Source organism: Eptatretus burgeri, chromosome 4 (assembly GCF_056783735.1).
Source record: "Eptatretus burgeri isolate ZD-2024b chromosome 4, Ebu_testis_v1, whole genome shotgun sequence".
Classification (NCBI taxonomy): domain Eukaryota; kingdom Metazoa; phylum Chordata; class Myxini; order Myxiniformes; family Myxinidae; genus Eptatretus; species Eptatretus burgeri.
The window spans coordinates 130,147,439-130,171,089 of NC_140964.1; the positions used below are offsets into that span (position 1 = coordinate 130,147,439).

A 23,651-nucleotide genomic window follows, 5' to 3' on the forward strand; every position below is an offset into this window, starting at 1 on the left:
TTGGAATCTGTTGAGTGGTTTAGCCCCTAGGCTTGACCAAAGTTTTGTGGACAGAGACAGATGGAAATGTCCAGAATAAGGGTGCTCTAAGAGCAGCCAACAAAAAACGAATTTGACAAATACAGCACAAGAAGGAACGAATTAACACAGACAAGACGTGATTTTTGAAATGACGTAATCCACCCTCGATTATTCACACGCATCCGCAGAAATCCCTTATGACAACAGTCGTCGGACAGCCTAGATGTCTTTCATGCTGCTAAATCGGTATTGTACCATGAAACAACTCACTAACTTTTTGAAGAAGCCGACAGTGACAATACTTGGAAACGTACCTGTGAGAAAGGGGTGTACTTCTGCACAATGAAAGATTTGCAGGAACTTTCTGAGCAACTCAATACTTTCTGATCAAAAGTTAATATTTTGCAGTTGTACCAGAAAAACTCTTGATGCTATGGGCCTATGAAAGACCTGAGGGTTTATTGACTTACTCGTTTATTCTCAAACCTTCATGCTTCTTAAGGCCCGGTCACACCTTGACGTTTTAGTCAGCGATGGCAACGTATTAAAATGTATCTAAAACGCTGGCTTACGTTGAACTTTTGATGTTTTTTTTTAAAGATTCGGACGTATTCATAGCGACTTGGTCTTATGTATAACGCATTGGTAACGGACACAGAACGTTTCGTTGTGTTATAGATAACTTATACCAACGAATGCTGAACCTGTTGTCAGCCTACACAACTGATGCCCAACGATAGTCTAACTTAGGCATAGCGCGTTGCACGCATCGCCGACAATGTCGTAACGTAGCCTATTAAAAGGATGACGCACAACGATTCGAATCATAACTGCCGTAGAAGTGGAAGTGACAACATCGCGGTCACACCTTGGCGATCTTGCCAGCGTATGCCGACCAAAGAAAAATGTGTCTAAAACGTTGGGGCACGTCAAATACGGTATGAGTAAGTTTGGTATACGTGAGTACAATGCTAAAGTACGCAATCATACGTCGTAGTAAGTAGAGTACGTCAAGAAATTTTAAACATGTTCAAAATTTTACGACGTACTCGGCGTATGACACACGTTCCGCATGCGATGGGGATAAGTTTTACACACGATATGTGGACGCTTACACACGTCCACAAAGGCTACTTATAAGCTACTCATAAGTCGAAACACGTCGCGGTAATGTCTTTTTTACGCGAAACTTATTTCTAACTTGTGTTTGACGTGCTTTGAACCAATTCTTTACGTAGTCCCAACAAATATCGACGTATGTAGATGTATTCTAATGACGTCTTCCGGTCGACAAAAAAATAAATGAACGTGTTTCTAGCTTACAACTGCCATATAAAGACATGTTCACAGCGGTTTTGGGAATTGGTATATAAACATGCTGCTCATAAAAGGGGAACCCAACAGTGTTTTCGAGTCCTTTTTGAGTTGATGTCCATGTCAGCAGTAACAGTAACAGTATCAATATCAGTATTTGTATTAGTATTAGTAGTAGTTTGTTCATGTTGGCAGTAGTAGGTGAGTGTGAGGGGGAGGGTGTGGGTTATGATGGATCGTCCTTGCGTTTGACGATTTAACGATTTAAATGATAAACTCAACGATTTAAATGGCTGCATCTCCACTATTGAAAGTAGACGCTTGCGCTCAACAATTGGATTTTTTTATACTCAACGACTTTTAAACGGTACCACTCAACTATTTTCATTGTTTACAATGAACGATTTAAATTGCTGTCACTCGCCTTTGTTTTTTGACGCTGGCGCTCAGTAATTTTAATCGTTTCTATTGAACGTGCTAAATCGCTCAAACTCCACTATTGAAAGTAGACGCTTGCGCTCAACAATTGGATTTTTTTTACACTCAACGACTTTTAAACGGTACCACTCAACTATTTTCATTGTTTACAATGAACGATTTAAATTGCTGTCACTCGCCTTTGTTTTTTGACGCTGGCGCTCAGAAATTTTAATCGTTTCTATTGAACGTGCTAAATCGCTCAAACTCCACTATTGAAAGTAGACGCTTGTGCTCAACAATTGGATTTTTTTTACACTCAACGATTTTTAAACGGTACCACTCAACTATTTTCATTGTTTACAATGAACGATTTAAATTGCTGTCACTCGCCTTTGTTTTTTGACGCTGGCGCTCAGAAATTTTAATCGTTTCTATTGAACGTGCTAAATCGCTCAAACTCCACTATTGAAAGTAGACGCTTGTGCTCAACAATTGGATTTTTTTTACACTCAACGACTTTTAAACGGTACCACTCAACTATTTTCATTGTTTACAATGAACGATTTAAATTGCTGCAACTCCACTATTGAAAGTAGACGCTTGCGCTCAACAATTGGATTTTTTTTACACTCAACGACTTTTAAACGGTACCACTCAACTATTTTCATTGTTTACAATGAACGATTTAAATTGCTGTCACTCGCCTTTGTTTTTTGACGCTGGGGTTTTGAAATTTGAAGCGTTTCTTCTGAACGTGTTAAAACGCTCAAACTCGACTATTTTAAATAGACGCTGCCGATGGACAATTGCAATCATAGCCAAGCTAGACATCGAAGTGTGAACATCCACGTCATGCCGAAGAAAAGTTTGAAGAATGCTGCAAATAAGTGTCCTGGCCGTGGCCGTGGACGCTGACGCAAGGACGATCCATTATACCGACGTCTTTCAGCCTATGAGTAACTTAAAAGTAACGTCTGTCGACGTGTGGCAACGATCGCGTAACGTGCCAACAACACGTTAATCATAGCTTAGAAATAAGTTTCGGGTACGCTAAACATTACCTCGGCGTGTCTCAACTTATGATTAACTTACAAGTAGCATGTGTTGACGTCTGTCAACGATCGCAGACCGTGCATACAACTTGTGGCCAGCGTAGCGGAACGTGTGAGTCATACTCCGGCATACGTCGTGAAATTTCAAGCATGAAAAAATTTGAGGACAACCAAAAAGTACAACGTTTAAAGCCAACGTACAACGACGTATGGCAGTGTTTTTCAGCGTGCTCTCAATGTTATCAAAACTTACCCATAACGTATTCAACGTGTGCCAGCGTTTTAGAAAAAAAATTCAAAAATCGGAATACGTTGGCCAAAACGTCAAGGTGTGACCGGGCCTTTAACACTGATGGGTATATCAGATCTGGGGCATGCCGATGCACAGGGTAAGTTAAAGTGATTATATTGATGTTAAATCATGTTTGAGAGAAGGGTGGGAGTTGTGTGGTCTTTGAGTGCCATTTTGTGTATACATACATACATACGTACACATATATATTGTTGTGAATTCACGCCCGCCGGCTTGCGAACGGCCACGTTACTCAAATCGTGACATGTCGCCCACCGGACGGACAATTCAGTCGTGACCCTCTCGGAACAACGCCGGGAGCTAGTCACGGGTGGGTCTTTCAACCTCACCACAATCATGCCAATCGGCCACCCGCGTAGGATAGGGTTGTTCGCCAAACTCGACCTACCTACAGTGGGGAGAACAAGTATTTGATACACTGCCGATTTTGCAGGTTTTCCCACTTACAAAGCACGTAGAGGTCTGTAATTTTTATCATAGGGACACTTCAACTGTGAAAGACGAAATCTAAAAGAAAAATCCTGAAAATTACATTGTATGATTTTTAAATAATTAATTTGCATTTTATTGCATGAAATAAGTATTTGATACATCAGAAAAACAGAACTTAATATTTGGTACAGAAACCTTTTTTGCAATTACAGAGATCATACCTTTCCTGTAGTTCTAAACCAGGTTTGCACAGACTGCAGCAGGGATTTTGGCCCACTCCTGCATGCAGATCTTCTCCAGATCCTTCAGGTTTCGGAGCTGTCGCTGGGAAACACAGACTTTCAGCTCCCTCCAAAGATTTTCTATTGGGTTCAGGTCTGGAGACTGCCTTGGCCACTCCAGGACCTTGAGATGCTTCTTACGGAGCCACTCCTTAGTTGCCCTAGCTGTGTGTTTCACGTCGTTGTCATGATGGAAGACCCAGCCACGCCTCATCTTCAATGCTCTTGTTGAGGGAAGGAGGTTGTTGGCCAAGATCTCGCGATACATGGCCCCATCCATCCTCCCCTCAATACGGTGCAGTCGTCCTGTCCCCTTTGCAGAAAAGCATCCCCAAAGAATGATGTTTCCACCTCTATGCTTCACGGTTGGGATGGTGTTCTTGGGATTGTACTCATCCTTCTTCTTCCTCCAAACATGGCGAGTGGAGTTTAAACCAAAAGGCTCTATTTTGGTCTCATCAGACCACATGACCTTCTCCCATTCCTCCTCTGAATCATCCAGATGGTCATTGGCAAACTTCAGACGGGCCTGGACATGCGCTGGCTTGAGCAGAGGGACCTTGCGTGCGCTGCAGGATTTTAATCCATGACGGCGTAGTGTGTTACTTATGGTTTTCTTTGATACTGTGGTCCCAGCTCTCTTCAGGTCATTGACCAGGTCCTGCCGTGTAGTTCTGTGCTGATCCCTCACCTTTCTCATGATCATTGAGGCTCCACGAGGTGAGATCTTGCATGGAGCCCCAGACCGAGGGAGATTGACTGTTATCTTGAACTTCTTCCATTTTTCTAATAATTGTGCCAACAGTTGTTGCCTTCTCACCAAGCTGCTTGCCTATTGTCCTGTAGCCCATCCCAGCCTTGTGCAAGTCTACAATTTTGTCCCTGATGTCCTAAGATAGCTCTCTGGTCTTGCCCATTGTGGAGAGGTTGGAGTCTGATTGATTGAGTGTGGACAGCTGTCTTTTATGCAGATAATGAGTTCAAACAGGTGCAGTTAATACAGGTCATGAGTGGAGAATGGGAGGGCTTCTTCAAGACAAAACTAACAGGTCTGTGAGAGCCGGAATTCTTACTGGTTGGTAGGTGATCAAATACTTATTTCATGCAATAAAATGCAAATTAATTATTTTAAAATCATACAATGTGATTTTCAGGATTTTTCTTTTAGATTCCGTCTTTCACAGTTGAAGTGTACCTATGATAAAAATTACAGACCTCTACGTGCTTTGTAAGTGGGAAAACCTGCAAAATCGGCAGTGTATAAAATACTTGTTCTCCCCACTGTAAGTACCTACGCGGATGGTTAATCGGGCGATCATACCTCGCCGCTGGTCGACTTCGGACACGAACCGCCTAAGCGGTTCATTCCGTACTGCAGAGATAACCAAGCGGAGTTATCGTCGACCTCGACGGTTAAGAATAATTGCCGGTATGTTGAAACCCACTACGAATCCCTTACGTGATGCAAGATGAAGATTCAATGAAAGGAAAGACGAAGCGAAGCGGGGAAACAGTTCAACAATCAATGCACTTTATTCACACACACACACACAGACAAGCACGTATATACAGCCATACAAAAATGCACATATAACAGTTAAAACAAAAGAAACAATACAGAGCTACAACCGAATAAAAGCAAAAGTTTATGTACATGCACTTAAACAGTTCTACTTGTCAGACTGGCGCCACACACACATTTTCACAAAACCCCAAAAGAAAAGGAAGTCGCGACTTCCCTGGGCACGTCGTCCTTCTCCCACGCATTGCTCGCGTCGTCCGCCCGACAGCTCGGACGGGGCTCTTGGGGGAACGGACGGGGCTCGTTCGGCGCTACCTCCCGCGCTCGTGCACGGGGTCCCAGGGCCTGCGCGAAGATCGCCGAACCGGGCAGGAACCACGAGCTCGCGACCCGAACCAGAAGGCTCACTCCGAACTCCACACAACTCCGAACCAACCGAGCAACCAACCAAACAACCCCCGAACCAACTCAACTGAAGACCAACTCGTTCGTCCCTTTTGTAGGGGCCGGCTCTGCCCTTCGCCCCGCCCCGTTTTCGGCTCCACCTTCCTTCGAGAAGGTTCCCGAAAAGGGGCGTTCCTTCACCCCGACCGCCTCATGCTGTTCAACCACCAATCGGCGGCGAGCTGCCCTCCCCCCTTCCTTCACACCAAGCGCGGGGAAAAATGGCGGGAAAAACCCACAAGCGTCTTTGGTGGTTTTTGTTCTTCCGCGGAGATCGTGACCGCATGCTGTTTATTGAATGGAAAGTGGCGAAGATGTGGTAGCATAGGTGGTGGAGGTGGCGTCATTGTAGTGTGGTTGGCGCTGTGGTGGGGATGGCGTGGTTGTTGAGATGCTGTTTGTTTGAAATAAAAGATTCGTTTGATTGAAACTCTGTTTGAAACAGAAAAATGGCTAACTCAAAGCGTTGCAGCCCGGATGGATCACATAAATTCCTTCTATACAATGGGTTTTGGCTAACTACACATGGACTTATCGATATATCTCACCTGAGGACTCTTTATGGTGTAATGCGAATTTCCACAACCATAACACTACCCCCTCCCCTTTTTACAGACTCGTCCTGAGTTGTCAAATTCTCGTGTACCATCATGTGTAGTTCTCCCCTAGTGCGTTTTACCTTCGGATCCCTGAGTGCGACATTCATGGTATTCGTGTCCCCAAAATAAATAACCTACGGGCTGAGTAACTAACAAAACAAACCCACTCATTCAGACGACTTATATAAAATTGCCGGCGCAAAACAGACATGCCGGGGGCGCACTCATATACAATACATCTTAACCTTATGATTTACACTAAACCATGGCCCAGGATCCATGGACTCTGCAGGCAGAAGGCAAAGAGTCAAAAGAAAACCGGCGCACGGGCCGCTACTGCAGGCCCGTGTTGTAGCTGCCAACAGGACAGTTCTTGCAACTTCCACAACGGTCCTGGCGCACATGGCAATTAACAAGGGGGGGGGGGGAATGCAACACAGAACGGGGCAAAATGAACATGGGCAGCAGGCATGGATCATGGCAAAGGCAGGCAAGCAAGGCATGGCAAAAGAAGGCCGCTGTAGCAACCGCAGCCGGCAGTGAAGCTGACCGGCACAGGCCTTGTAGTAAAACAGCTGCAGACGATCCGGCCGGTACAGGCCTCGCAGCAAAACAACAGCCGATGAAGTTGGCCGGCCTCTTGCTGTGCAGTGCAGGTCGGTGGAGGGAGTGCGGTGGTGCTGGCCACTCGGAAGGCGGGCTCGGACCTACCCACTTGTTTTTCTCCCACCTATCGCCTTTGCCTGTCACTATCCATACCCACTCCCTTAATTTGTAAAAAATCCAATTTAGCCCCAACTTTTTTTTGTTGTTTTTATTTTTTTCTTTCCCCACTATAATTCGTCCCCTAACCCCCTTTACTGTCCTTGTTCGGATAACCTATCATCCCCTAGCCGACTCCCAACCCCTCCGTTCCCTTCCTGAAGGGGAATGAGGGAGGGCTAGCGTCCTGCGTCGAGGCCCAACTCAAGCCTCAGGATGGCCTCCCCAGAGTTCAGCGATCTTTAACCCAAAGTGGGTCCAGCGGCCCACAACGAGAGCGAAGGGATGGATGGTGCGGAGTGGTACATCTCCTAATCTACCCGAACCATTATCTCTTAAACTACCCCGGGGCTTTCAAAAAGTGCCTCTCGCTTGATCTACTGGTTCTATCAACCCAGATTCCCATCGCCTGTGTTGGTGTCCTCACAATTTCGGGCCTCGCCCCCCAATTTTTCTTCCATGCCCTCACACGGTCTCATGGCTGGGACGCGTGGCTCCCTTGGCAGGCACTACCCTCTTTCGATTCTCTAACAATGGCACCCCCGGGCACTACACTGCCTCCAAGCCTACCAGCTCCCTAAACACCGGGGAGTGCCCTCTATGGCGACTCCCCTGAAATGCTCACGTGGCAGGCTGGCTTCCCGGGCCCCTTTCCGAGGGTCACCCGTGCCCACGTGGCTAATGGCGCCCCGGGCCCCCGCATCATGCGGATGCACCCGTGCCCACTACACTATCCCGGCCCCCCCATGGGCCCTTGGCCTACCGCGGCCGACTAGCCCGGTGCCCGGGGTACCCACTTAGCGATACTCACCTTTCGCAGCCACGCTCCCAGCCCGTCAACAGGGCTCCTGCACCCCTCCAAACAAGTATCGACCCTACACTCACACCAACAGCAAAACGACTTCCATTTTCCAATTTGTCTAACCCAGCTAATTCACTCTACACTGACCACGGGGTCCCTTGGGTGGGAGTCACTCCTCCCCCCAATCACTCATTGCACCATGCATTCCACATTCGTGCCAGACACACAGACCCACTGGCCTCACTCACTCATCATGTATTCACCTTACAACTTTTCAACACACACATCGCTGATCTCTGCCATCCTGCTGACTACATCCCCTAACTAACTCGTGCTCCCACGTCGTCCCTTAAACTACAGCACGTTCCATTCAACACTACGTAGCTAAGCTACGTCCCCTCTACACATCCACAGTCTGTCTCTGTCATCCAAAATGTCATCAACTCATTTCCCAACCTAAATCTGCACTAGCATCCCTCTAACTAATCCATTCCACGGACTCCATGAGGACTTACCCCTGCCCCATGAAATCGGTCTAACACTAACCCATCCCCCTGACTAGTGTTCCTGTGCCCAGGCAGGGGGGTCTTCCACCCCTTGCCCGGGAATCCTGTTCACCCGAAGCGAGGCTTGCTTTTTTTTTTCTTTTGCGCAGCACCAGCGCGGCAATTCACAGCCGCGCACCTGTGGCGTGACGTCATGGCAGCTGTTCGCGTCCTCGTCCCTCTTGGACGGTACCATCCAGCAGGGATTCACCCTCCTGCCAGATTCCAACCATACACGCAGCCATGACGTCACTCGGCGCATCAAAAAAAAAAATAAGCCTCACGTCTCGAGGGGTTCCACACGCGAACACATGTGCTCTGCCCGTTGGAGCTACACACACGCTCGCGTGGAGAACCCATCCGGTCCGAATCCGTTATCCTGCCTAACCTTTGTCCGCCGCGGGATCGGCAACATTCACCGCTGGCGTTTCCGGACCGGGCTTCACTCCCGCAAGCACGCACGTGGCGGTCTCATGCGTTGCACAGCACGGACCTCGCGCTCACTGCTGGGTGAACCTGGCGCGGTCCCCAATTCAGCTACGGCCGCTACCCGGCCTTTGTCTCTTTGTCGCTGTCGTCTCCGTTCCACGCACACACTCCTGCGTGTCACGACGCTCACACACCACGACATGACATTCACACTCGGAGACGCGGCTGCATGTTCGCACATGCCCACCGTCATCTCCCTTTAGTACCGCTCTCTTACACCCAGTCTCTCTCACACGGACCCTCTCACTCACACAGGGGGTCTCACTCGCACAATGCGTGCCGGAAAGCACACATCTCCACACACTCGCAAACACACACACCTGCACAACCACACTGGGGATTCGTGTCCCCACAAGGGTTCCCGGGGCCTCTATACCCCCCAAGGTGCACGTGCACCCATCCACAGCACTCGCCCCCTCGACCTCGCTCGGCACGACCAGACCCGCCTGGTCGTGATCCGCCTCAAGGGAGCATAGCATCTCCCTCCGTTCCCGAAGGAGGCCATCCAGCTGCTCGCACCGGATCCCAACACGTTCCGTGAGCTCGCCCCCATTATCCTCCACTACCTCCGTGTGTGTGTGCTCGTACTTAACCCCGTCCAATTCACTCTCTATCTCCCGTGTCTCTGTACATTTTATTTCCGTCACCACGTTCGTTATCTCCCTCGTCTCTACGTGTCTCGTGCATGTCTCCGTAACCTCGTTTGGTTTTTCCCTCCCGGTAACCGTCACTTTCTCCGTCACCTTCATGCTTCCCGCCCAATACATCCCCCGTATTTTACTTTGTCATCCCCCGCCTCCATTGCGGGCCTGACAGCCGTTGCACTCTCTCCCAGCACGTGGCGTCGCCATTTTGGGCTCCACTGCCCGCGTTTCGCTCCTCGCAATTGCCCTTATGCCCGCCTGCAGGCCTCGCATATCGCTCTTGAATGCCTTCTTGTGCGCATCCATATCGTCCATCAATTCTTTCCAAAGCCCGCCAATGTCCGCCTGCCTCGCCTGCCATGCCCACGTGGTTTGAAACGGCTGTTGGGAGCGCTCGCCTCGTGTCTCGCCATTCGCCGCGCCATAAATAGCCGCTCGCTCCGTGCTGCGCTGAGGTGCGATCTCGCCGCCATTATGTGAATCAGTTTGCCGGCAAAGTTCGTGCTCAGAATATAGGGTTGAGCTTCCCCACGGATTGTAATTACAAGTAGTACCATCCCGGGCCATGGATCCTACATGACTACACATATACATTTCTAATACCCCCGGCTCCCACTCGCCTTGAGACGCCATCTTGTTTCTCGTAAGGGATTAACTTTTTTTTTTAACTCGCTCGAATTTGGTGGGAATCGAGGGTCGCTCCACTCACCCCTGAACCGATTCCCGTAAATTTAGCTTGGAGACGGGAGAGTTTGTTTCCCGCTCGCTGACACTAGTGTTGCGAATTCACGCCCGCCGGCGTGTGAACGGCCAGGTAACTCGAATCGCGACACGTCGCCCACCGGACGGACAATTCAGTCGTGATCCTCTCAGAACAACGCCGGGAGCTAGTCACGGGTGGGTCTTTCGACCTCACCACAATCGTGCCAATCGGCCACCCGCGTAGGATAGGGTTGTTCGCCAAACTCGACCTACCGAAGTACCTACGCGGATGGTTAATCGGGCGATCGTACCTCGCCGCAGGTCGACTTGGGACATGAACCGCCGAAGCGGTTCGTTCCGTACTGCAGAGATAACCGAGCGGAGTTATCGTCGACCTCGACGGTTCAGATTAATTACCGGGATGTTGAAACCCACTACGAATCCTTTATGTGATGCAAGATGGAGATTCAATGAAAGGAAAGACGAAGCGAAGCGGGGAAACAGTTCAACAAGCAATGCACTTTATTCACACACACAGACAAGCACGTATATACAGCCAAACAAAAATGCACATATAACAGTTAAAACAAAAGAAACAATGCAGAGCTACAACCGAATAAAAGCAAAGGTTTATGTACATGCACTTAAACAGTTCTACTTGTCGGACTGGCGCCACACACACATTTACACAAAACCTCAAAAGAAAAGGAAGTCGCGACTTCCCTGGGCACGTCGTCCTTCTCCCGCGCGTAGCTCGCGTCGTCCGCCCGACAGCTGGGACAGGGCTCTTGGGGGAATGGACGGGGCTCGTTCGGCGCTACTTCCCGCGCTCATGCACGGGGTCCCAGGGCCCGCGCGAGGATCGCCGAACAGGGCAGGAACCACGAGCTCGCGACCCGAACCAGAAGGCTCACTCCGAACTCCACACAACTCCGAACCAACCGAGCAACCAACCAAACAACCCCCAAACCAACTCAACTGAAGACCAACTCGTTCGTCCCTTTTGTAGGGGCCGGCTCTGCCCTTCGCCCGCCCCGTTTTCGGCTCCACCTTCCTTCGAGAAGGTTCCCGAAAAGGGGCGTTCCTTCACCCTGACCGCCTCACGCTGATCAACCACCAATTGGCGGCGAGCTGTCCTCCCCCCTTCCTTCACACCAAGCACGGGGAAAAATGGCGGGAAAAACCCACTAGCGTTGTTGGTGGTTTTTGTTCTTCCGTGGAGATCGTGACCGCACGGTGTTTATTGAATGGCAAGTGGCGAAGATGTGGTAGCGTAGGTGGTGGAGGTGGCGTCGTTGTAATGTGGTTGGCGCTGTGGTGGGGATGACGTGGTTGTTGAGATGTTGTTTGTTTGAAATAAAAGATAGAACAGGAAAATGGCTAACTCAAAGTGTCGCAGCCTGGATGGATCACATAAACTCCCTCTATACAACGGGTTTGGGCTAACTACACATGGACTTATCGATATATCTCACCTGAGGACTCTTTATGGTGTAATGCGAATTTCCACAACCGTAACAACATATATATATATATATATATATATATATATATATATATATATATATATATATATATATATATATATATATATATGTATATATAGTTTAGTTCCGGGGCCACAATTTAAATGTGAATGGCACACAGTGGAGCATTCCTCCGCCATGCAATGCCTGATCCACGAGAACTTGCCAGACCCAATACATTTTTGAAACGGCATGCAATATTTCGTTTCTGGCCCAATCTCTTAATCGTGAAGAATCCTACCAAAACGATCTTCTCCGGATCCATATTCATATCTTTACCAAAATTGAACCAAATCTTCCTCATCGCACACCCGTCACACACAAGTTTCATCTGAATTCACACACACACACACACACACACACACACACACACACACACACACACACACACACACACACACACACACACACACACACACACACACACACACACACACACACACACACACACACACACACACACACTGTCAAACAAGGAAACAACATTGTGCAGAGCAAGGTACGAGCAAAATCCACCCCTCTCCAAAGGTTGCCATGGATACATGACATTGTCCAATTCATTGAGATTAAAATTGACAATCTTAATAAAAGCTCAGGTCAATCGGATGAAAATTGATTCTTTTTCAGATTGAAATTCGTGATTTTAGAAGTTTGACATTGAGTTGGCCGTTTAACCTCAAAAAGTTGATTTCCCAATTTAGTGACACAATTGGCAAATATTGTTCAACTTTCATGTCAATCAGATGAAAAATGACGATGTTAGAAAATTGACCTCAAAACCAATAGGCTTCTCAGTTGAGAGTACTTCCAAAACTTGGTGGAGTTTCATGACGATTGTTTTGGAATTGTGACATGCTGGCGATACACAAACAAACATGAAATTGCTCGTTGAGCAAGGAATTTCCAGAATAACGTGGTCATATCTCCATGATCTCTGAAAAAACTAAAACCTGGAAATTAATTTGGTTCTTATAAGTCGATAGTGCTACTGTTTAATGAGTTATAGCACTTAGTTTGGTCATGATCATAACTTGGAAGTCAATCGGACTTTAAATGGCGTTTTTATCGCAATTTGAAATTTTTGACCCGACCCCCCTGACTTTCGACCCCCGACCGCTAAGAAGGGTGTTGGTTGACAACTCAATGAGACATCTGGTTGGATGCAGAATTGGAAGATGCACATTTTGGATTTGGTTAGAAGTCGATACAACCATTTTAGAGGACGTTATTGTGAAAATAATAATTTCGTTTTTTCGGTGACCTTGACCTTGACGTTTGACCTAGATTCACCAAAAATGATAGGTGTCGAAGTTGGACCATGGCCGACGTATGCACCCACTTTGGTCATGATTGCTGAAACAGTGTGGCTGCTACAGGGTAACCAAACAACAAACAAACACACAAACAAACAGACCGACATACACACAGAATGACACATACAACCGACCAACATAATTGCTAAAATCTGAAGGATTCCGGCAATTAACAAACAGACAGACAGACACACAATGACACGCCAGTAGACGGCGATGGATCGCCGAGTAGGACTGTTAGTATTGTGACAATCGTAGGTGTTGAGAAACGGTGTTTGAATGATCATCCCATCACAATCGCAGTCGAAGATCTGTATACTTACTGATGCGCAATATTGTGAAATAACATATGAAAGGATTCCTAGCCACAGGATCTGCCGTTTCTCTCTGCAAAGTACCGAAAATGCGGTTTGAAATCGGAAATCCTCAAAGTTCGAGGGGGTGCTGTAGGTGAACAAAGATCTAAATCGAAAATCCGGCTCAATCGTTTGTGCACAATACAATGTACTCCAGACGATTAGTGTGAATTTTCATGACCATCTGACCATAACCCTAGGAGGAGTAGCATTTGGCGCAAAGGCACCACCAGCTCTCGCATATTATCGATTTTTGCACTAATTGACCTTTGACCCGTGACCTAAGCGAAATCGGTCAATATGTCCTGAGTCAAAGTTGTTGTACTCATTGAGTACCTTGAAGCTGCAAAGTTTCATTCGTATTGATGCACTCACCTGGTCGCGAGGGGGCCTTCAATTTTCGCCAATTTTCGCACATACCCTAATTGTAGGGGGCGCTGCGGGTAAGGAATTCCATATATCACAAAAACGGAACATATTTGATAGAGCATCATCTGTAGATCATTTGTGCCAAATTTCATAACCCTACGTGGGATAATGGCTTTCGGAATTGATTTCGCGTGAACGGTACCGATTTTGAAGGTTTTTTGGTTGTTGCTCGGGAATCAAAGCGTTCCTAGCAGCCATCACAATTTCCAAACCATGAGGTCATAAGATGTACCTACCACCCGAGTTGGGTCAAATTCGGCCCACGTTTACTCCCAATTATGCTGATGACAAACGAACAAACATCCAAACAAACACAGAATTACTGACAATAAGGGTCACCTATTTCAGCGACCCAACACACTCAATAGACCAACATAATTGCCGAAATCCGAAGGATTCCAGCAATTAACAAAAAGAAGATGTCGTGTAAAGCACGTACTTGCAAAATACATAAAACAAATTTGACCTCAAAAATAATTGGTGGTTGAATTTAGTGAACTGAAATATTAATCCTCTTCAAATTTCAAGTCACTTGTATGTAAATTGAGGATTTTAGATATGCAACCTAAGTTGTTGACCTCAGGTCTATGTTGACCTCAAAAATAATTGGTGGTTGAATTCAATGACCAAATATGCAACTCCTTCAAATCCCAAGTCAATTGGATGAAAATTGACAATTTTAGAAATTCAGCCGATGTAGACCTCATGAATAATTGATGGTTCAATTCAGCAACCTGATCTGCAAATTCTCTTCAAATTTCAAATCAATTGGTTGAAAATGGAGGTTTTAGAAATTATTTTGGTCAATGACGATCTCATTTCGGGATGTTGAGGGCCTACCAGAATGTGCTTCACTTTCCACTGATGTGCGACCATCTTTGAAGCAGTTGTAACCACTCTTTTATCTGTGTGATGCCCATTGCTTCGTTCCTGAAGGCCTGTTGAATCTTGCGGATCGTTTCCACTTGGGAATCGCCAAGCTTTACACAAAATTTGATGCAGTAGCGTTGTTCAAGTTTTTCCATCATTTTTTCAAAAACGAAAATCCGACCGCGCTCACTTTCACTTCCTCCCTCATCGGCGGTCTGTCGGCAACTGACAGCTTCTGCAGGCGGGAAAATATTCACGCATACGGATTAGGATCGCCCACATAAGTACACCAAACCACACCTCCCTAGCTTCATTTGTTTACGCACGAAAAATTAAGGTTGGATACTTTTTTAACACACTTCGTGCATATATATTAGGTTGGTCCAAAAACAGCAAAAAAAACATTTTTTAATCAGGTGTTGTCTCCACAAGCCTTAAATTATTCCACGATGATTCAATAACGTGCATAAAAAATTTAAGTTGATTAGAGGTGATTTAGAGGTCGCTCCATATGACGACTTTTAGTTTTATGAGTTGGTTAAATTAGGGTATGGTCAGGTACGATTACGGGTACTTCTGGATGTCCGAGGTGGAAATGGAGTGCATTTTCGAACTCTATGGGGTCGATTTACTCTGAGAAATAACCGACATTGAATTCACTACCATTTCGAAAATATGACTTAAAACAAGATTTATCATTACTGGAGTTGAGTATCTAATCCCACTCATTTCGATATTTTCTCATCTATAATTAATTTGTCGTCCGTCTAAACATTTCTTATAGTAAATCGAACCCACTGAGTTCGAAAATGCACTCCATTTTCACCGAGGAAGTTCAGAAGTGTACGGATTCGCATCTCACCATACCCTAATTTTTCAATCAATGGAATTACAAACTATTGGAATATTTCGTCTCATTTACCAAATACCACTATCATCTCCACCTCTATTGCTGTCTCCACTCCCGCCTGAACTTATTTCTAGCCGGCCCAACATCCAGTGTTTTAGATTCAATGATTCACGAAAAATATGTTAGTTATTTATTGAGTTATTATTATGTTAAACTAGCTGAAGTATCCGGGAATACCCGGGAAATTTGCCCTATTTTGTGCCCACTAAGCGATACTCATCGTTCGCAGCCACGCTCCCAGCCCGTCAACAGGACTCCTGCACCCCTCCAAACGGGTTTCGAGCCCACATTCGCACCAACAGCAAAGCGACCTCCATTTTTATCAATTTGACTAAACCACTAACTCACATTACTCTGACCCAGGGGTCACTTGGGTGGGAATCACTCCTCCCCCCAATCACTCATCGCACCATGCATACCACATTTGCTCTATATACACAGGCCCGCTGGCCCTCACTCACTCCATACACACAGGCCCGCTGGCCCTCACTCACTCCATACACACAGGCCCACTGGCCCTCACTCACTCCATACACACAGGCCCACTGGCCCTCACTCACTCCATACACATAGGCCTGCTAGCCCTCACTCACTCACATCATTTATCTTCCCTTTATCAATTTTCTCCCTAACCCCCTTTATGGCTTGCCTGGCTCTTTCATGAGCAGATCGATCAGCAGTTAGCTGTTGCCGTGCGCGTGCAGTTCGAGAATTCAAATTACAAGAGGAGAATGTGTATGTTTAAAAAGTCAACGAACATTTTGTATTTCAAAAAACCCTAGCGTTTTTAACCATGAAGCCTTTTGTTATGATTAATGTGCCGGCGCACTATTCGAAAGCCTTTTTTTTTTTTCTAATGGAAATTTTATATATATATATATATATATATATATATATATATATATGTATATATATATATATATATATATATATATATATATATATATATATATATATATATATATGTATATGTATATATATATATATATGTATATACATATATTTTTTAATACATTTTTTTTTCATTTTTATGGAGAGCCACTTAGCGCATCCTGGAGCTGAATGTTAGTTCTATATATGTGTAAAGTTTCATGAACATCGGTTCACTGGTCTAGGAGCTTATTCGTCACAAAAAAGACAGACAGACAGACAGACAGACAGACAGACAGACAGACAGACAGACAGAAGGACTGCCATTTATATAGTAGATTAGGGTATGGTGAGATGCGAATCCGTACACTTCTGAACTTCCTAGATGAAAATAGACTGCATTTTCGAACTCAGTGGGGTCGATTTACTCGAAGAAATGTTGAGACGACAACAAATTAATTATAGATTAGAAAATATCGAAATGAGTAGGAGTACAGTCAAAGCTCGTTACTATGCCACCTCGCTTCTATGCCACTCTCGCTATTATACCACTTTTGCTCGGTCCCGACAAAATTCAATACAAAATAAATTTACTATGCCACCCCCTACTCTCGCTACCATGCCACTACTGTGTGACTGTTAAAAGGCACGAGTCGTGAAAAAGTCTGTATTGCGCAGTGCTCGATTATCACACTCGCGTCCAAAGGCGAAGCGACGAACTACAGTCCAGCTGCGCACAACATAACTCAATACGTACGCGCATAGTCAGACTGTGTCAAAACACGCGATTCTTCTCCCCGATGCCAGCCACAACAAGCCAATCACAACACGCACAACGAGACACAAAAAAGCGCGAGCACACACACAGACACGCAGGCACACGTACAACAGTGACATCATTTTTTTTCAAATTCAGCCCATAATGTCAGCTCAGAAACGCAAGCGAACAGACTTTACACTGAAGGAGAAGAAGGAGATCATCGATGCCGCGAAGAAGGAGCCGAATCAGTCCAAGTTGGCCAGGGAGATTAGCAAGAAATGGGGCGTCGAAGTTAAGTGAACCACCGTGAAGGGCATTCTCAGCAAGAAGGATGCAATCGAGGCTGCAATCAAAGCTGGATTTCCATCGAAGCGCATGAAGTTCACGCAGGCTCACGACCCGAAGCTTGATGAGGGAGTGCTCATGTGGCTGAAGCAATCAAGAGGACAGAATGTGCCTGTCAGCGGCGATCTGATCAAGGAGAAGGCGATGAAACTGGCCGAGCTGATGCACATCCCAGACTTCATGGCGAGCGACGGTTGGTTGGGCAATTTCAAGAAGCGCCACGGCATCACGTTCAAGACAGTGCAGGGCGAAGCTGGAGCGGTGGATTCGCAATCCCTTCTTGAGTGGCAACAACAGGTTCTCTGGCCCTTACTCGAGCAGTTCTCCGCAGACGACGTCTTCAACCTGGACGAGACTGGACTCTTCTGGCAGCTGCTTCCGAACAAGACCATGGCTTTCAGGGGAGAGCGGTGTACTGGAGGAAAGAAAAGCAAGCAAAGGATCACTCTTCTGGTTGGGGCAAACATGAGCGGCAGCGAGAAGTTCCCTCTTCTGGTGATTGGCAATTCCAAGAAACCCCGTGCCTTCAAGAACAAAGAGATCCCGGTCAAGTACAAGGCGAACTCGAAGGCGTGGATGACGGCGGAGCTTTTCGAGGAGATGTTGCGTGCGTGGGACGGACGACTCGGCCAGCACGGACGCAGAGTGCTGGTCTGTCTCGATAACTTCTCTGGCCACTCTCCCGAGCTCGAGATGAACAACATCCAACTGGTCTTCTTCCCACCCAACACGACAGCCAATTCGCAACCAATGGATCAGGGAATCAGAGAGAACCTCAAGCGCCACTACAAGAAGCTCCTGCTATGCCGCCGGCTTGAGGCCATAGACGAGGGAAAGGAGTTCAAGTTCACGTTGCTCGACGTTCTACACGTCGCCCGGCGTGCTTGGGGGCAGGTCGGCAAGTCGACGATCAGGAACTGTTTCGCGAAGGCCAAGTTCATCGAAGAGGAGATCCAAACTGAGCCACAGGATGCGGAGCTGCCCGACATCTGGGAAGCTCTGCCTGCCGAGGAAAAGATGCACGAGAACGAGGAGATCGAGCTGTCTGACTTTCTCGAAGCCGATGAGCGCCTCGCGACTGGCGGGTATTTCACGCTGGAGGAGATTGCGGAGGAGATTCTGTGCAGTGAGGAGCCGATGGAAAGCGAAGATGACGAGGTAACTGTCGAGGAGGAAATCGTTCCGTTCGAGGAAGCCCAGCGCGCTTGTAGCACCGTCCGGAAGTTCATGCAGCAGAGAAGCGGGAAGCCCGGTGTGATGCAAGTGTGCGATCGGCTAGACAACGAGATGCACGAGATCCGCCGAAAGAAGATGCGCCAGCCGACGATTCTTGAAAGCTTTGTGTGTCGTGAATTTCTCGCCATGCCATATGTTAGTGTGTGAACTCTGTTATTATGTGTATGTTCTCCGTTCGCTTAGCTTATACAACAGTCGTGCCTTTTACTTGCTGGAATAAATTTTGTCTAAAGATTAACTACAGATGGGTAACTTGAGAAAATAAGGCCGTTTTTACGAAATCTCGTCACTATGCCACTCTCGCTACTATGCCACTTTTGCTCGGTCCCGACGGGTGGCATAGTAACGAGCTTTGACTGTAGTTACTCAACTCCAGTAATGATAAATCTTGTTTTAGGTCATATTTTCGAAATGGTAGTGAACTCAATGTCTGTGCAGTGATTTCTTAAAGTAAATCGACCTCATAGAGTTCAAAAATGCACTCCATTTCCACCTCGGACATCCAGAAGTACCCGTAATTGTACCTGACCATACCCGAATTTATTCAAGTCATGGGACAAAGTCGTCATATGGAGCGACCTCTACATCACCTGCGATCAAGCTACAAAAAATTATGCGCGTTATTGGATCATATTAGTAGAATTTTATGCTTGTGGAGCAACATTCTATTTTTTTTCGACTTTTTTGGACCACCCTGATTATATATATATATATATATATATATATATATATATATATATATATATATATATATATATATATATATATATATATATATATATATATATATATATATATATATATATATATATATATATATATATATATATATATATATATATATATACACACTAGTACGGGCCCGTAGGTGCGTAAACGATGACTGGATTGGGGCATTTTTTCAATTAGATCGGACCAACCGTATCATAAATGGCCATAACTTGGGAAAGACCTGGGAAACATATTCAGATCTCCAGCGTCAATTGTGACGTCATATCAAATGATGAAGAATTGACGCCCCCTCTCGCTCCCCCTAGTCTCGCCCCTCCTCTCTCCTCCCCTCCTCTCTCGCCCCCCTCTCTCGCCCCCTCCTCTCTCTCCCTCTCTTGAATTGTGACGCCCCTCTCTCTCTCACCCCCTCTTTCCCCCCTCTCTCCCTCCCCTCTCTCGCCTCCTCTCTTCCCCCTTCTCTCTCCCCCTCTCTTGAATTGTGACGCCCCTCTCTCTCACCCCTCTCTCTCCCCTCTCTCTCCCCTCTCTCTCCCCTCTCTCTCCCCCTCTCTCTCCCCCTCTCTCTCTCCCCCTCTCTCTCCCCCTCTCTCCCCCTCTCTCCCCCCTCTCTCCCCCTCTCTCCCCCCTCTCTCCCCCTCTCTCCCCCCTCTCTCTCCCCTCTCTCTCCCCCTCTCTCTCCCCCTCTCTCTCCCCCTCTCTCTCCCCTCTCTCATCCCTAGTCTCACCCTCCTCTTCCCCCTCTCTCCCCCTCTCTCCCCCTCTCTCACCCCTAGTCTCGCCCCTCCTCTCTCCCCCTCCTCTCTCCCCCTCCTCTCACCCTTCTCCCTCACCCCTCTCTCTCGTCCCCACTCCCACCACCCTCTCTCTCCCCCTAGTCTCGCCGTTCCTCTCTCCCCCTAGTCTCGCCGTTCCTCTCTCCTCCTCTCTCTCGCCCCTCTCTCTTGCCCCCACTCTCATCCCCCTCCTCTCCCGTCCCCCTCTCTCACAGATATTGGTCGCCCTCCTCTCTCCCCCTCTCTTGAATTGTGACGCCCCTCTCTCTCACCCCCTCTTTCCCCCTCTCTCCCTCCCCTCTCTCCCCCCCTCTCTCGCCCCCTCCTCTCTCTCCCCCTCTCTTGAATTGTGACGCCCTCTCTCTCTCACCCCCTCTTTCCCCCTCTCTCCCTCCCCTCTCTCGCCCCCTCTCTTCCCCCTTCTCTCTCCCCCTCTCTCCCCCTCTCTCTCCCCCTCTCTCTCCCCCTCTCTCTCCCCCTCTCTCCCCCTCTCTCCCCCTCTCTCCCCCCTCTCTCCCCCTCTCTCCCCCTCTCTCCCCCCTCTCTCCCCCTCTCTCTCCCCCTCTCTCTCCCCCTCTCTCTCCCCCTCTCTCTCCCCTCTCTCATCCCTAGTCTCACCCTCCTCTTCCTCCTTTCTCCCCCCTCTCTCCCCCTCTCTCACCCCTAGTCTCGCCCCTCCTCTCTCCCCCTCCTCTCTCCCCCTCCTCTCACCCTTCTCCCTCACCCCTCTCTCTCGTCCCCACTCCCACCACCCTCTCTCTCCCCCTAGTCTCGCCGTTCCTCTCTCCCCCCTAGTCTCGCCGTTCCTCTCTCCTCCTCTCTCTCCCCCTCTCTCTCCCCCTCTCTCTCCCCCTCTCTCTCCCCCTCTCTCTCCCCCTCTCTCTCCCCCTCTCCCTCCCCCTCTCTCTCCCCCTCTCTCTCCCCCTCTCCCTCCCCCTCTCTCTCCCCCTCTCTCTCCCCCTCTCTCTCCCCCTCTCTCCCCCCTAGTCTCACCCCTCCTCTATTCCCCCTCTCTCTTCCCCCTCTCTCACCCCTAGTCTTGCCCCTCCTCTCTCCCCCTTCTCTCTCGCCCCTCTCTCTCACCCCCTCTCTCACACGCCCTCTCCCTTCCCCCTCTCTCGCTCTCTCTCTCTCGTCCCCACTCCCACCCCCTCTCTCTCTCCCCCTCTCTTGCTCCCCCTCTATCCCCCCAAGTCTCGCCCTTCCTCTCTCCCCCCTCCTCTCTCCCCCTCCTCTCTCGCCCCCTCTCCCGTCCCCCTCTCTCGCAGATATTGGTCGCCCCTCCTGTCTCCTCCTCTCTCTCACCCCCTCTTCCACCCCTCTCCCCTCCCCTCTCTTGCCCCCCTCCCCTGGCCGTAACTTGGGAACCGCTTGTTCGATTCATATCAAACCTTGAAAAGGCACATCAGCGGGTCCCCAACAATATTCCTGGCAAGTTTCAATCAGATCGGACCGTCAATCATGCAAAAAAAATTAAAAATAATAATAAATAAATAAACATTAATTGTGACGTTATTCGTGATGTCATAGCACAGTGTCTTGTCATTGGTCGACAGATAAATGGCCGTAACTTGGGAAGCGCTCGTCCGATTGATATCAAACCTCGAAAAGGCACATCCGCGGGTCCCCGGCAATATTCCTGGCAAGTTTCAATCCGATCGGACCGGTGATCATCCGGTTATTAATAATTTGGGGAAAAATTGGCATGATAAGGTGAGAAGGTGGAAGGACACCTTCAGCTGCCATATATACACCTTTTCAACACTGAAAAAGCAGTAAAATGGCCGTAACTTGGGAACCGCTCGTCTGATTGACATCAAACATTGAAAAGGCACATCCGCGGGTCCCCTGCAATATTCCTGGCAAGTTTCAAACAGATCGGACCGGCGATTGTCGAGAAACGGCGGTCGCAGACAGACAGACAGACAGACATACAGAGATTGCTGGAAATATATATATATATATATATATATATATATATATATATATATATATATCTATATATATGTTTATACAGTAATCCCCTGTTTATTGCGGGGGTTACGTTCCAACCCCCCCCCCCCCCCAGCTATAAGTGAAAATCCGCGAAGCAGCGACCATGTTTATTTTTATTATTTATATATACTTCAAAGTTTTATGACCCTCCCCACACTCTTATTAACCTTTCCCATACTCTTATACACACTTACTATACTCTTAAACAGATTCATTGATGCCGTAATGGCGGCCGACAGCAGCGAAGCTTCTCCCTTGCTTTAACATGTCGAAGTTGCACTTTTTCTACGATGGTTAGCATCTTCCTCTGCCGCTTAGGTTCAGTGCCAGATACCTTCGAAGGTGCAGAACGTTTGGGCGGCATTGTATGGGTTGAAATAAATTAAAAACTTTCATAGATAATTCACACAAACACAACACCGCAGAGTTACACTACGAGTAGCGATCGCACGTCGATGTGAAATGGACAAGGCGAGATGCTGAATGCATGCTATGCACGGGAGATGCAGAGAATGATGCTACGGTCGCTGAGCCAATCAGAACCCAGGATACAGAACACCATGCTCTGGTTGGTCGCCTCCCATCCATCAGCCAATGGCGTGCCGTGTACGATCTCACGTGGGTAAATAAGCGCAAGTGGAAGCGGCTGCATCTGCGTTTTCCATATGCACGACTCTTTGTCTACTCTTCTACTGTACACTATGTACAGTATTTTATTTCTTGTAATATGTTTTAATTTTTTTTTTACGTTTTTTTTTTTTTGTTTCGGCAAGAAAATGCTTATTTTACCATAAAAATAATGAAAATAATAAATATATACATCTTTATTTATACCACAAAATCCCATGATATAGCGAAAAATCCGCGATATAGCGAGGGAGCACTGTATATATTTCTCGTTGTGAACACCTCACTTCATCTCCTGCACTGGTGGCAGCATTATGGAGCCTCGTTCTTACAGCGGAAGTGATGTCGATTGTTCACTGTTTGTTGACCGGATTTATCGTTGTCATTGTTTTAAACTTCATGTCCTTCATTATTTTCAGGTGATGTCTATCCTGTAAATGTGGAATCCAGACAACAGATGGATGCATCTGTCTCAGAAACTTTAAGATATCATTCCATAAAGGAAGATTCAGATGTTCATTTGACAAATGGCGATACTGTCTGTTCTGCAACAGGTGAGCAGAAACC

General features: G+C 47.4%; 1 pseudogene across 1 annotated transcript in view; it reads left to right on the plus strand.

Moving 5' to 3' along the window:
- The window catches only part of LOC147029114 (uncharacterized), a 38,712-nt pseudogene that overhangs the window by 9,013 nt on the left and 6,048 nt on the right, over nt 1–23,651 (plus strand). The window contains exon 3 of the transcript XR_015056775.1: nt 23,504–23,638. The product of XR_015056775.1 is annotated as an uncharacterized LOC147029114 (transcript). The remainder of the gene's footprint in view (nt 1–23,503; nt 23,639–23,651) is intronic.